Source organism: Varroa jacobsoni, unplaced genomic scaffold, assembly GCF_002532875.2.
Source record: "Varroa jacobsoni isolate VJ856 unplaced genomic scaffold, vjacob_1.0 scaffold_696, whole genome shotgun sequence".
In the NCBI taxonomy this organism is placed as follows: domain Eukaryota; kingdom Metazoa; phylum Arthropoda; class Arachnida; order Mesostigmata; family Varroidae; genus Varroa; species Varroa jacobsoni.
Window position 1 is genome coordinate 285,393 of NW_019213598.1, and position 14,955 is coordinate 300,347.

The following is a 14,955-nucleotide window of genomic DNA, read 5'->3' on the forward strand; positions in this document are numbered from 1 at the left end:
TTATGGAGAACTCACGAATGCAATTACCAATGTGGGTTTAATATTTCTATCTGTGGGAAATGGCGTTCAGTGGGGTAACAGAAGGGGTTGAATCGGACCAACCCTCTAGTATTGTTATTGCTAACTGATTAATCTGCGAATAGAGTGAAAGTTACTTGACGTTTCTGAACAAGGATAACGGGGACAGAAAATCGATAGAAAGACGTGGATAAAATTGAATTAAGAAACGAGAAAGAAGAAAAGAAAGTGGACCAGATCGTCGCATCGATATGGCCCTAACGGAATTTAATCAGCAGAGGCGATCACCATAGAATTGATGAAGATATTAGCTCCTGGGTACGGTACGGTACGCTACGGTACTATACTGTAAAAAACCTCTTGCGACCTACGAATGTATTTAGTAAAATTGTATATAAAATACATATGCTTAATATCTATTACCTCATAGTAATTCGGTAGTATGTGTTTTGTCGAACCTCTTTTGGTCGGTTCTCGACACAGACTGCAGCAAATGTCGGCATAAATTATGTATCGAATAAGGACACGATTTGAAAAATACAGCCTTTGTTAGTTAATATTTCCATTATGAAAGTATATCATGTAGGACAGGAGCAGCAAACATACGTCTATCACATATTCGGGCCTTACGTTTAATATTTACGCCGTTAGAGATAAATTAGGTAGGCGCCCTCTACTAGCGCGGAACGCCTGAACTCAAACACGGACCACCACGCGTCCCTAAGCCAAGTCAGTGTGTCCTCACTAGTCCAAACATTATATAAATATTAGAGATATTAAGCATGAAGCAGACGATGTCAGATGAGTTCACGTGATCGCCCATAATAACTTACAAGTTTAATTTCGAACGATCAGTAAAATAGGTAAAAGCCGCTTACAGCTTTACCCTGTTTTCAGTGACAGTGTTGATATCAAAATTTATCGTTTCGCTATAGTAACTATGCAATTGAGATGTGGATGTATTCATATGGTTTTCGTAAAATATAGGTAAAATAGAGAAAATGCCATAAAAACAGCGCGTTGTTTACTATTTTTAATCATATTAGTGTGTATCCCAATATCAGTGGAAATATGCTTACAGCTTCCTGCCATAGCACTTGAATCTTTTGAAATATCGTTCAAATAAAAAAAAATGGCGCTACATCATTTTATATTCGATATAACGAAGAGCTATAAAACTGAACCGAACGTTCCTCTAAAAATTACTAGTATTCCTTTAATTTCTACAAAGAACATGCTGATTAGCAAAATAAAAGACGTTATTGCCTTTCGGTTGATTGGGTTACCCAACTGTTCAGCTTCCTACGACTTGTCATAGGACCAGTAAAAGCCATTTTCGGTAGTACCACGTATCGGCACAATGCAGTTAACCTTTAAGAGAAACCATAACGTGTTCTCTTCTCATTTGGTGCAGGAGTCATTGAGAGCTAGCGGAAAAAGCTGCCAAGTAGTTATATTACAGGGAAATTTTGTTTATGCTATCCTGAGAGGAGGTTACGAGTGAACAAAGCAGAGATTCTCCTCAAAATGACAAAGAATCTAAAATAATGAAACAGAACGCTAAACTAGCCCTTTTGCCGGACAGATAGCAAGCAAATTCAACGCGCGGGTTTTGGATATCTCGCTGTCATCCACTATTTGCTTCCATACTCTGCCAAAAAAACAAGGGCCGGCGTTGCTTTCCATTGAGAGTATGTGTTATCTAAGGCAACTCATTGTAGGGGTACGTGCAATGCCACGTCGTATCTGCGTAGGCGCTTTTTCCTCACGACGGTTCGTTACTCTACCGGCGAACAATGAAGGTCGGCTCTTTATAAAACGAATTTCCACTTTTGGGCCAATCTTCAATGCCAATTGTTCGAGCCATGCGGACGGCCGCTCAAGCCTTTGACGCATTGTTGTACCATATGGAAAAAAAAAGCCATCATCGCCATTTTGGCAACCGTAACAGTTTGAGTTGTAACAAAGAAAGCTAGGCAACTTATAAACATCTTAGGTTTTGCTTCCGCACCTGGAGCTTAGGTGCAGCGCGTACACACACCTCAGTCAAATAATGAAACACACACCTCAGTCAAATAATGAAGACTATGTAGTTGTTAGCGGAGTATACAACTGCTGGTAGAAATGTTCTCAACATCAGCAGCATTAGTCCAAGTTTGTCGCGTGCTTAGCCTTGTGTCTGCGGGTCGATTAATACTCGACGTTTGCGCGCTTACTTAGTCTGCGTATGCTTCAAGCACACGCCGAACGCTTCAAGCACACGCCAAACGCTTCATTTTACCATAAGCACGTACATATATAACAGACATACATAAAAAGTGGAAGCGCCCATTCGAAGATAAGAGGATGAAACCTGTTTTTCCCCGCAGCTCCGAAGTATAATAATTCCGTGTCTAGACGATCATGACAAAACAAGCTTGTGTGGTTCAAGCTTACATGTAAAATATTGAAGTCAGGATCGTGTGGCCGGTTCGCGCATCTGGACTTCATTGACTCAGCACAAGGTCTGTTTCTCATTAAACAGATACTACGTAACGCATTGTATCCTGTGAGCAATTCGCTCTCTGGTTGGACATAGTAGCATCTGGATCTTCACGCGTGAGTTCACGTCGCTCATTAATGCTTTGTGGAGAAGTTAGACAGTCGCGCTCTTCACGGGTGCCCATCGCATTCGTGAACCGCAATGGCCGAAAGGTGCACCGGCGTAGGCGATTCTGAAGAGCTATCTTTTCAAATGTGCTTAAATAAAATACAGAGCTCACTAAGATGGGTAGATAGGGAAGTGTTATCGCATGTAGTCGTTTGTCAGAGTGTTACAGCGATGTGAGCTACTGAAACACCCGACAACGCCCTCATAATCTATTCGCTTACTACGGACAATGAAGTGCTTTATTTTGTATATTTTTATTTCAGATTACGTATCGTAATGGTGACGACCACTGGCTACACAAAAGTTGTATTGTAAAGTTTTGCCTATAGATTTCGATCGTACGTAGATAACGATGTCGGCCTTCGATATGAAGTCCAACTAGCAAATGAAGGATTTGATTTCATTGAGAATAGGTACGCTATTGAATCAAGCGACGCTTCTATCCGATTCATTGTTGCAGTAGTAGTTGATCAAATTATATGCAGTCAGTTAGTACGTAGCCGGGGCACTGGCAGAGCCGACTGTATCTGCTTGTAAAAAAAAAAGTGAACCTTTTACTTAGGCCTGTTAGCGGTAGCCAGTTAGAATGAAGGTGAAATTTAAACGCACGCTAGCGTTTGCCCTGCGGCCCGACGACGTTGAGGTCTTCGTGACGGCACGTCCCAAAAACAAATTTAATAACGTTTAAAAGGAGTAACAGACTGAATCAATCGATCAGTTGTCATATCACACTGTAGTGCGTACCTTTATTTAGCCATTGCACATGTAATAGTGCATACGGAACCGATACAAAGTCGGTGATGTATTGGATTTCCAAAAAACACCGGGCTTAACTCTCCCTGAACGTTTCTATCCACCACTCATACCACAACGTAATAATGGCTCATTTTCGCTTACATGACTTCGCCAACATCGGAAGAGAAAGATGCCCGTTTGCCTCGTCTGATCCTGAGGCGAAACAACTACTAGCATTGATAACCGTCTTTTGGAAACGTTTGGAAAAACCGTTCATAGTAGTAATAGTTTACAATAGTAGCGAAAACAGTAGTTTTCGACGATTCTGTGATTTTTAATTGCGAGTGTGTAATGGATATTTTTCTTTTACAACTTACGCGCTTATGAAACAGCTTTGCAAGCGTTCAGAGCCTAGCTGAACGACAAAACTGGCTTACGTAGCGGTCCAGTGATCGGCTGATTTGTCGCACTTACCCTGGCACACTGCTTTTGACCATTTTTGCTGCCGCTGTGAATATTTCTTTCGTGGACCCAGCGGTTTCGGCCAGGTTTGCTCAGCCCTTGGCAGGCCTGCTTGTGTCAGAGCGGCCGCAGCTACTCGATGACAGTTCTGGTCGCTCATAGCAGCGGTAAGTGACATAAAACTTTCGAATCAACTGAAGGGCATTGAGAATCGTTAGCGACTGGTCTCGTCATCAAAACAAATACCATTCAACAACGCATATGAATTGAAGGAGACAGAGGAAATAAGGGTCTAGCTGAGTCAGAAAAAGACGCCGCCAGGTGTCCGTCTCATTGCCACCGCTAGCGCCAGTTTACGCTAGCCACACACGATGCGAAACACTACGAAAATAAAGAAAACACAGAGTATGAGCCCCCCGAAGTCCTCTTTACCTTATTTTGGTTCAGGTAGGTGACTCGTTGTCCGACCTCACAGTCGCTTGCAGGGCAGTGCACTTCACCATTGCCACCGCGAAGCGCAGCTAAAACAAACTCTGAAATCGCTGGTAGCGTCATATTGCTGGTGCTTTTTACACCTACATTACAGCATCCGTGGTGGGATAGCTGCTGAAGTTGCTTTCTCTCAGTGTGTAACGCTTTTTGTTATTTCACGTTGCTGGTTGTTGTTTTCGTTTAAATGTAATGTTTTTCCTGCGACTTTATTCCGTTTTAGCTGCAAAGTGGCTTTTGTGGCTTCGACTACCGATTCGCGACATGCTAACTGGTTGGCTGGTGGTTTGTAGAAAGTGTTACTGGAGGAGCTTTTTGGGAGTAAACAATCGGGCTGGTATAAGTACTTATATCTTGAAGAAGTTTATTCTAGGTATACTATTTTGCCACTGTGTAAAGACGACTATATTCTTTCAGTTGGAAACATCGATGTCTAAGTTTCTGCATTAATGACTTTAGAGCCATCACTTACTTTTAAGTTTATCAGGGTTTCGGCGTTCCTAAATTCATGTAAGTTCCCTTCAAACATACTCAAGCAACACACGCAAACGGCAAGATAAGGTATTGCTTAATTTTTATAATGTTGATTTTTTCAATCGATTATTTATCTAAGCTATATTCAGAACCGTCATTATGTGTTTTTTTCCCACAGTTTTGCAGATGACAGCAACAAACTGATACGTTTTGGACATATCGTATAGGGAAGGAAAACGTCATAGCACTTCGTTAATGGAAGGTACAGCTCACGAAAAGTAAACATTGTGCGTACCCAGCGATAGACTGAGCATCAATGACTAGGCAACAAACATGCCCAGTTAATCACCGATAAATCAAATTGTCGGAAGTAAACAAAGGGTCACATTTTATCTCTTTCGTAGAATGCTAATTTTTGAGATACGAAAAAAGAAACAAAGCAGAGGTGCAAAAAAAGGTGATATATTCTGTTACTTGAAGAGCAACGGAATTTAAAAAAAAAAAGAAAAAGCTGTACTGAATAAGGTTTAGAAGACGGGACCAATAATTCAAGGAACAACGATGACGCCGAACGTCTAGATAATGATGGATAATGATGAGTGGGTCTTTTTTGCCACACCATGGCTTGCTACTAACCTAGCTAGAACGTTGTTCAAATAATAGCGGCTCTACTGCTGCTTCGTTTGGTGACCAAATTTGAATCTGTTAGGGGCAATTAGAACGCTCTGCGAGAAAATCGCGACAATTTACCCTTCAAAAGACCTTTCTCTTTCCAATTGAGATTGACGACAAAGCTTTTTTGAACGGTAGCAAAACGGCCCGTTGTTATAATAGTAGTAATGCAGATAAAGATTATTGCAGTAATAGTAAATAAAACCAACCGATATTTTTTTTTGTTGCCAGCCTCTTCCTCTTTTGTGTCACACATCGAAGGCCATACGTCACATCACTCGTATAGCTCCGTATTGCGACTTCGCGCAGGCTTATTACCGGGCGGACACTGCTGTCGTTGTTTCGGGCCAGCGATAAATCGGCTAGGGAGACAACGTTACTATAATGTACTTATATAGCTATTTGTTAAAGTGTAACTGTTTATAGCACTCAACAATTTGTTGCTACGATTAACAATTAAAAACCGTTCAGGTTGGACCCACATGCAACTTGGCCGTAAAAAACGTCGACCGTATAGAAAATTTTTGAAAAATGAGTAAAAGCAATTTTCATTTGAGAGCACATTCCATTTACAGCATTATGACAGAAACTGGATCATACTACGGTGAGTGATATAAAAGCTATACATCGTCTTGGGCAGTCGGACCTTGCAAACGATGGGCAGCTATAATTCCGGCTTCGTTTTTTTCGACAATCTCTAAATATTTTGTAAGTTCTGAATATATGAATTTTGTAAATTCAGATATTCAGAACTTACAAAATATTTAGCTTCATTAGGTATCAAGACGTGTAACCTATTAACTAGAACGATCTTAGAATTTATATCTTATTTCTCTAGCGAATAAAGGCTATTTACTCTGTGAAGCTTTAAACTGCGTATACTTTTTATATGATGATGATAATATTCTCAGAGGCTGGGTTGAAAGAGATTAGTAACATTGTCTTTACCGCATAAGCACCATTCTATATGCGCTCATAAAATATAACGAAAGACGGCGCCGAAATAACGCACCCGAATAGCCCAGGCATACGTAAGTTTGCGCTTCCTTCCTTGATGCACAAAGTCCTTCAAAAGTAATTATAGCTGTCCCGAAAGTATTATCAAAATACATTTTTTATAGGATAAATCGATGAAGCCGCTTTGTAGGCCGTCTACTTTATCGACTCGCATTCCTATTTTTTTTATCACTTCAGCGATAAATTGGACTTTGTACTATGTATTAACCAAAACTCAAACGAGATATGCGACTCATACTTCAGTCATCATCAGATGCCGGCTAGAATTAGGTGAAACTGTGCTCTCACTAAAACGAGATAACGCATGCGTTGTCGTCTCTCGTTTCTATAGAAGCTCCCTCTAACATCGTTTCTGTTGGTCTTTTCCTGACGTTAAGTCCTTGGCCTCACAAACGCTCACTAACCCTCCATATATATCTATAGCTGCAGCAATGCATACATATGCATATAGATAGGTCCATCTAATTCGATCTCGACACGATTACTTCCCCTCGACATTATTTTGCTCTAATCTCGGAATCAGTGGCGGCGGTAGTGCGATGACTGGGTCTCCCGGCATTTCATGACCCACGCTCTTCTCTTCCCAAACTCCCTGGGCAGACTGACCACGTACTATAAGCTATCTGTCTCGCGATTTGGTTCTTTTTCGTCCCTCGTCACGGCGGCTGCCAGGCCGGTGTCAGTTGGTATCTTGACATAGATGTACCGACTTCTTTTTCTTTCTTGTAGCTATGACGCTAATGGAGGTGATAGTACTACGCGGACCCGAAACGCGTGCGATGTTGCTATAGCCGTGGTACTGCAGTAGTTGTCCTGCTATTGCGGTTGATGTGGCCCCGGTCCTTTGTTGCTGCTGCCGCCACCGCCGCCGCCGCCGCCGCCGTCATTTCTCCTCTAAGCGACTAGCTAATAAAATACAATTACTATTACGAGAAGGCAGACGCGAACGAGCGTACGGAAAGAATTTTATGAATGCCGTTCGCAGAAAGGTCGTTCTTTCAGTAACATGGGACGGATTCTGTCAGACCTATCGGCGCAGATCCTACTGCTAGAAGTACTACCGGTATGATCGTGTTTACCATGTAGTGCTACGGTGAACCTGAACAGCGTGCGGTTGCAATTTCGCTGTTGCTAGAACCGGTGCAGCTGCCACAGCCGAGTCGGCCCACGTGTCTTGTTTGTTCTCCGTATTCTTCCAAGCGTCCTTCCCAAGCTTACTTTTCCATTTTCATCTTTTCCAAACTACGTTCGAACCTCGGCAAACAGCGGTAATGTCTCATACTGCTGTTGCAGAGAAATATATCGCTGACATGGGGCGGCGTCTGGTGAGCTTAATTTACCACTGCATCGCCGTCACGACACGCCGCCAGTGCCAGAGATGATCGCTCTTCAACGACCATTACTGCTATTGATGTTGATAGTATAGCTGTGCCCGCGTTCATCGCCCATGGCTGTACTAAGTCGCGATTTGTTATTCTATGGGGCCCCCGTCACTGATCGGACAGGACGAACTTTTCTGCACAGCTCGCGGTAGGGCTTGAGCTAATGCGTGTAATAGCTCATTGGAGCATACATAGAATACTATACTACGAGGCAGACATGCCAGCACACGTAAGAGATAAGCATAATCATTGCCAACCGTTATGATGTTTACGATATTATGTCACGAAAGGTATTCGGTCCCATGACTATTGCTAACATGAGATCAGCAGGCAGAAGAATGTAGAACAGTCGTCAAAAAGTTGATGATGCTCATAGAACATTGCTTACTGTTTGCAAGGGATTACATAGTCCTGACTAGTCGTTGAAGCGTATGTTAATGGTAAAGTTCCCACCGACAAATGTCTCAACACCGACGCACCGAACTGGCGCGTTCAACGACAGTGTGAGTCAGGAATTGATAGTGCCCTACAGAAGCGCCACCGACAGTTAAAGCACGTGAGGTTTTGTCCGAGATGTCGCTGTGTGATGAGTAGAACCACTAACCTGACGGTGCTCTGCACGGTTAAGGATCTTGCAGGGCGGGCGAAAACGCGATTTTATTTATTCGTCACATGAACCAATGTTACTTTTTCTCTTTGCTATTTCCTCTGGATCGCTTATTCAAGGCCCATTTTTATTTTATTTTAATCTATTCTGTTAGAAGTTTCCCGGTAGCCGTGGGGTGGCGGTTTACGAAAACCTGTATGTGCGCATGCACACAAAATAGTGTTAGTAAAGAAGTAAAAGTGCAAGACTATTACAGCACATAGTGTTGACCGGTTGTTTCGACGACATTATATATCGTGTGTCTACACCAAACAGGTTTACCTGAATAGCTAGGCTTGAATACAAGTGCAGCCTTTAACAACTTGTCGAAGTATTCGGAGCTCGCACAAATACCTAGCACCTCTGTTGTCTTCATTGGATGTGGTGATGTTATACTAGGCGCGGCTAGTTGTTTCGACAAATGACTCACAGATCGTTCCACCGTGCGTCGTCGTTTTACACTTTAGTTTATATAGGCTTGAGCTATAACCGTTTCTTGCTGCTGAACCGCCACGGCTTACTATCGTAAAGGGCTTTCTTCGCTAGAAATACGTGCAGGCCTCTGATGGCAGCCAGGATGATGACAGGACGGATCGAGGAACAGGCATTGAGATATTGGCTTATTGGTCACACACCATAGTGGTGATCAGAAGGAAAAGTGCAAATATATATATACATATGAGTGTCCCTTGCTTTCACCAAATCAGCTGGTCGTTCTTGATGTGGAATAGCAGCAACTCTGCTGAAAACGATGAAAAGAATAATTTAATCCATTATTATTATTATTATGATTCGCTGTGTTGCAGTTGTCCCTACCGCGCAATAGACGATCTTCTTTACGAACCGAACATTTGCCAAGATGACAACCAACAGTATGAACAATTCAGTGTTTTTTTTTCTTTTTTTTTTTACGGAAGAACGTTTGCTTATGAATAACAAATGACGTAACAGCGATGGGATAGCTAGAACCTAAACATATACGAGATACCCATATGGATCCGATTTGTGAATGTGCCCTGTGCGAACGTTACTTCCTGTTATAGAGTGTCGTGATTGTAGGAGCCGTCATTTTGATACTACATTCCAACCGAGTGTGTGAGCCCTAGTTTAACGCCTGGCTCGATTCACTGCAATGGCCAAGCGAGCTTTGACTGACGCCACTCGTTTTGTACTTCTCTTCTTGTTCAGGCCGCTCGCCGAACCGCAGGAGTGAATGAGCAGCAGATACGCTCACTGCCGCCGACGACGGAAGCAGGTTTTAAGCAGGTTTCACCTTCTGTCACAGGCCGATCGAAACGGGCCATCAGACTTTTTTCCGTCCCAGTCAAACGATGCGTATGAGATCCTTTCCATCTCCGGTCTTGTGCCAAGTTTGTTGAGCGTCAAGGATGACGTTGGTAGTCGTGGAGACAGGCGTTACTACAATAACATCACAGCATTCGATCATTACCAGTCTACAAGTCTGTAGCTGCCTGAATCGCACGCCTGTATGAGCCTCCATCTACTCGCTCAACAACTGCCTCTGACGCTGCCATATTACGCAGACCCTACGCGACATTTTCTGTTGGGTCGCTAACCCGTACTTACCTTTATAGTGGTTTGCAGTAGCGGTCACAGGCAAATCGTCGCAGCACAAGCATTCACACGGCCACAAACGCCGATGGCTTGCACTAAGCAGTTGGTATGAACGCTTGCAGCTTTGCACAAGGGAGACACGGGTAATGTACTTGCTGCGTAGGCCAGCACGGCGGTCGGCCTATACTTATTTTTTCGTTGTCGCCCGCATGGGCTTCTTGACCTAAGAAAAAGCCAGAAACGAACTCTAATTTATCGCTTTAGCGGACCGGTGGTCTGAGCTGCAAGCTATACTATTACCGCGCAATTCATTTTGCTTTTAACCTCCGTCATCAACACTCACTATAATACTGACATAACGCTTGGTGCCCACGTGAGTCGATTTTCCTCCTGCTGGGTTTTGACGCACGTCATTATCGGATGCTCCCGCAAAATCTGTATTCGCATTGCGGGGCGAGCAACAGCACACGTACGGCACCACCAACTAGCCTAGGCTAGACGCTGTAGTGGTGGTACAACAAGCTTCTTTCATTGTTGTCTATGGTGATGACCTAAAAGTGAGGGATTGGCAAGCGGCGAGGAGAAGGGAATGAAAACACAAAAGGTACACTAAGTAGTTATTATGGAATAGTAGCTAAGGATGTAAGTGACCTGTCTCTTAGCTATGCATCCTGTGGAAGGAGAAGTCGCATATATATTGTCTCATGTGTGCAAGGTACTGTTTTCCAAAAACGTTTCGTAGTGGACGTACGTTCACCTGCTACTCCGGACAGTAGACGTAATTTTTTTTCTAGGTCAACTTATTTGAACTTCTGTAGTATTTCCATTTGACTGTAGTATGTTTTGTTAATTATGGCCGTCTATGTTTCACGGATAACTGTTTATATTCAATTAACTGTTGTTTTTCTACCTAATGAAAAATTATTTCGTAACCATCCTTCATCACAAGCAATTGCTCATTGGCTTCTTCGCAACCTTGAGCGGCGCTTTTGTATAAAACATAACTGTTAAAAATATATTATCTCTCGAAATAGCCATTACCAAGGTCATGATGCACTCGCACCTGCGGGTTCGATGAGTCACCGCTACCTCAGCTGACCCGAACCTTTGCATTCGCCAATATACCGTTACCAGAGGAACTGATTTCTGTTTGGCAGTGTAATGCAACAAAATATCAAGGTCTTTGAATCATATATGCTCTTTTGTTTCTACTTTATACGGGATAATACAAAGTCTACTCGCTGTTCGCTATGCACAAGGTACAAATCCAAATTCCAAATTCATAGATTTTTAAACCTTTCCTTTTTTTTCTTTTATCCACAATATGAATTAGTGCTGTAAGTTACTCATTTATCTTTATGTATTTCAACTTCCATCGATCCGCTAATTAGAACATCAGCGCGTTCGAACGTGCCAATTTAATCCGGCCGAGAGCTCTATATCAATTTCAAACTTAGAGGTGTCGACTTTGCGTAATATATCTTCCGGCTATGCGTACCTGTGTTCGGGTGATCCGCGATTAACGAGCTCGTAATATTCTAGATAGATGGAATCTAAGAATACTGAAACAAGATAGCAGCGTTGTTTCAATGTATAATAAGACACTATTGAATAAGGTGCTTCCGTACAAACAGAAATAATACATACGCAGATGAATAGATATATATTGTATCAAACGAAATTTTGCCTAGTGATTAATTTGCACTAGGGGAATACGTCCTTTGATCGACGCAGCTTGCAAATCCTTTTACAGTAACATACCTAGATCACTTGAGAATCGTTGATTTTTTTTTCATCGTTACAACCGATTTGTCATAACTGCACCAAGAATCGTTTCGTGGACGTCGCTTATTGCAATGAGCAGTAAACTCTAGCAGACGACGCGATCATTTTTGTGAGCGAGACCAGGCCATGCCGATTGTAACTCTTGATGGTGGGTTAGGTTTATCACATGATTTCTGACTCGTCATTACTTTCTCTCTTGATGAAGCGGACCGACAAAGGTGACGATGATACGAGAGAGCCGTGGGTAAACGCCAACCTAGGCTAGAGCGATCGCAGCTCACCCAGCGGAACCCTAGAAACCTACAGCTCTCGAATTAGCAGAGTTCGCTGAACGAGGGCGCCACCAGTTACGTAAGGAGCAAAGCGTTCGGCAACCCAAGTTTACTAATAGGAAGAGGAAAAGGTTTCTTCCCAATAGCGATTCAAAAAGACACCCAGACCATATAATATTAGTTATTTGTGTATTACTAAATGTTTCGGCTATATTTACAGCCTTACAAAACTTGAGATTACAGATCTCATAATATAGTGGCACATTATACGTACTATTTGGAGTGATATTTATTTTCTAAAAATCTACTCACTTGTGTACCCTCGTAAACTTACAAATAGTACGATATAATAATGGATGCCAATCATTACGGAAGTATCAAAAAGCCTAAAGTAGAATGATATTAATTAAACTGTAACATGTTATAGGATAACAATATCACACTAGTACTAATGAATGAATAATGATTATCTTCATTACCTTTTTTTTCTTTGACCTTATTTTTACTGATAAGTGTCATCAATTCAATTATGATATTTTAGTTAAGTTGACGTACGAAGTTCTCCAATCGTATCGAGGCGGCTAAATCACATAGATATAACTCACTACCTTAATTATAAGGTAAAGGATAAATCAGGTAGATACACCATCGCCCTCCACGAAGTAAATATGAATTATACTACGATACGGAACTTACGGATCGAATAGCTAAGATTGGCCGCACGACGTAAATAGCTTATTGTTTTAATCTGGTTCGTCAGTTAATGATAACTTGTAACTATCATCGAAAAGGATAATGCCTTATACTCACGTGTACTCAGTCAATTACGTGCTGGTGTACTGGCAACGTATTTGAAAACTACGGAACTAATGAGGTTCCCTATGTTTAAGAAAAGGGGCGTAAACTTACTTCGGCTTCAGGCTATTCGTGAAGCAACATTGAACGGCAATGTCGAAAGTTAAACTCGTAACAACGAAACGTTGGCACAAGCAGTTGATGAGCTGTGGCGGAAATTTGAAAACTAACTTCCCTGACGAGCTTATCCGGTTCTTAAGGTGTTTAGAACGTGGTCCTTTATTATGTTTTCGCATGGAAAACATAGCTATTGTATTTTCTTTTCTTTCGTTTGTCTGCAAATGTTTTAGTTCACTATGATCCCTTTCTATACAGCTTTCCATCTTGAAGCTTTTCTTTGGGTATACGTTAGATCGGCTCTTAGCAGATTCTCAGTTATCGCATATTTTATCGAAATACTTGTTGCTTTCGGTTTGCGCATTGCGAATACGATAAATGTCAGCTACGAATGATCGATTTGTCTGTATGACTGTCTGCCTACCGCTTTCTGAAATCTAGGAGTGAAGATAATCTACCTAATTGTAGATGAGCGTTACATGGTAAAATATGATAACAGCTGCGGCAAAGGCGAGCCACAAAGTGGGTAACCCTTCTCGGTGAGAAATAAGGCTAGAACAGGCTAGAAAGAACAGAACATATACTTCTTTCGTTTCTATATATATATTTCCATTCTGACGTAGTGAGTACTTTATTTTTTTAGCCCATGCTATTTGCGCTGTCCCTTCAGTATTATATTGATGCGTAAGCAGGGTCGCAGACGACATGTCGTCCCGACTTACGAGACACGTCGTCTGCGATCTTTGCGCCGAATCGTACTTGATGATGCTGCTATGACGAAGACTGCCTTCCCGCAATAAAGGACCGCTAGCACAATTCGCACTGCCGACCCCTTCCCTTCAAATGGTTCGCTATTCACGGTATCATATTATTTTAATAGTCAGCCAAGCAGCGGAGCCTCCTAAACGGCTAGATAGGCAAAATGCATGTAGTCGTTGAGTATCGATTGCGCCGTCGCTACGACTACGCCGACTGCTGACTGACTGACTGACTTATTGACCACACATAGCCGTAAGCTGAAATGGTAACCTTACGACAAGCAGGGAATGTAAGCGATCAAGCTCGCAACGTCACAAAGCAGAACTTCTGTTCGTCACATTTGAAAACGAGCACCCGTCATATAGGTTACAGTAGAGGGGTGTCTGCTTGAGGGGAAGACGAGTGTAGGCGGCAGTTTTGAATTTGCCTTCTGAATCGTCTTCTTGAAATCAGGTGCCGTGTTGCAATTAAAAGCTCGATCGCAGAAGAACTGAAGTAGGCGCCAGATCAAAGACATCCTTACGGTATTGATTACGAACTTGATAACTAACTAGCCAATTTAGCTGTGTTTTAATATCATTACTAATCTTCTACCCTTTCATCGCGGGGGCCGGAGGCCGCGGTAAGGCTGTGGTTAGGCTCAAAATTGTTTTACGAAGTAGCTATAGATAGACGGTGCGTTGACAAGGTTTTGCATTTTCTTCTATTGAGTTTTAGCGACGAATGTGTATAGCTGAACCCTGCAATAATAATAGGCTCTCATTTTATATTTACGGCTTAATTTTTAAGAGACCTTAATGATGATTGATCTGTTGTAGTCAAAACAGCTAAAACAAAGATCGTCCGCCGACACAAATTGTCGTGTCATCAGATATGGTCTTCTGTTTTTCATTTACTCAGTTCTCAAATGAATTTATCCTCACTATTTTATGCTTCAGCAAATACTATGTATCTTCGGTAACACTGAGATTATACAATGCCGAAGACACGAGCTTTGAAATATAAACAAACAGACCAAACCTCTTATTTATTTGTTGTTTATTCAAATGAGGCCCTTGCCATTCGTTAGATATGAATAAGATTGTTTATCACGAACTTACCCCCCAG

General features: G+C 42.1%; 1 long non-coding RNA gene across 3 annotated transcripts; it reads right to left on the minus strand.

Annotated features, from left to right (window-relative positions):
• Window positions 1–8,658: 8,658 nt before the first annotated feature.
• LOC111262733 (uncharacterized) lies at window positions 8,659–12,109 on the minus strand. Of its 3 annotated transcripts, none has more exons than XR_015312036.1 (4): window positions 11,882–12,109; window positions 11,619–11,682; window positions 10,476–10,671; window positions 8,659–10,343 (listed from the first exon to the last, which is right to left on the minus strand). It is a non-coding gene; the product is annotated as an uncharacterized LOC111262733 (long non-coding RNA). The 3 variants fall into 3 exon arrangements; XR_015312037.1 differs by having other exon boundaries at window positions 8,659–9,964; window positions 10,133–10,671; XR_015312035.1 differs by having other exon boundaries at window positions 8,659–10,671.
• Window positions 12,110–14,955: the final 2,846 nt, after the last annotated feature.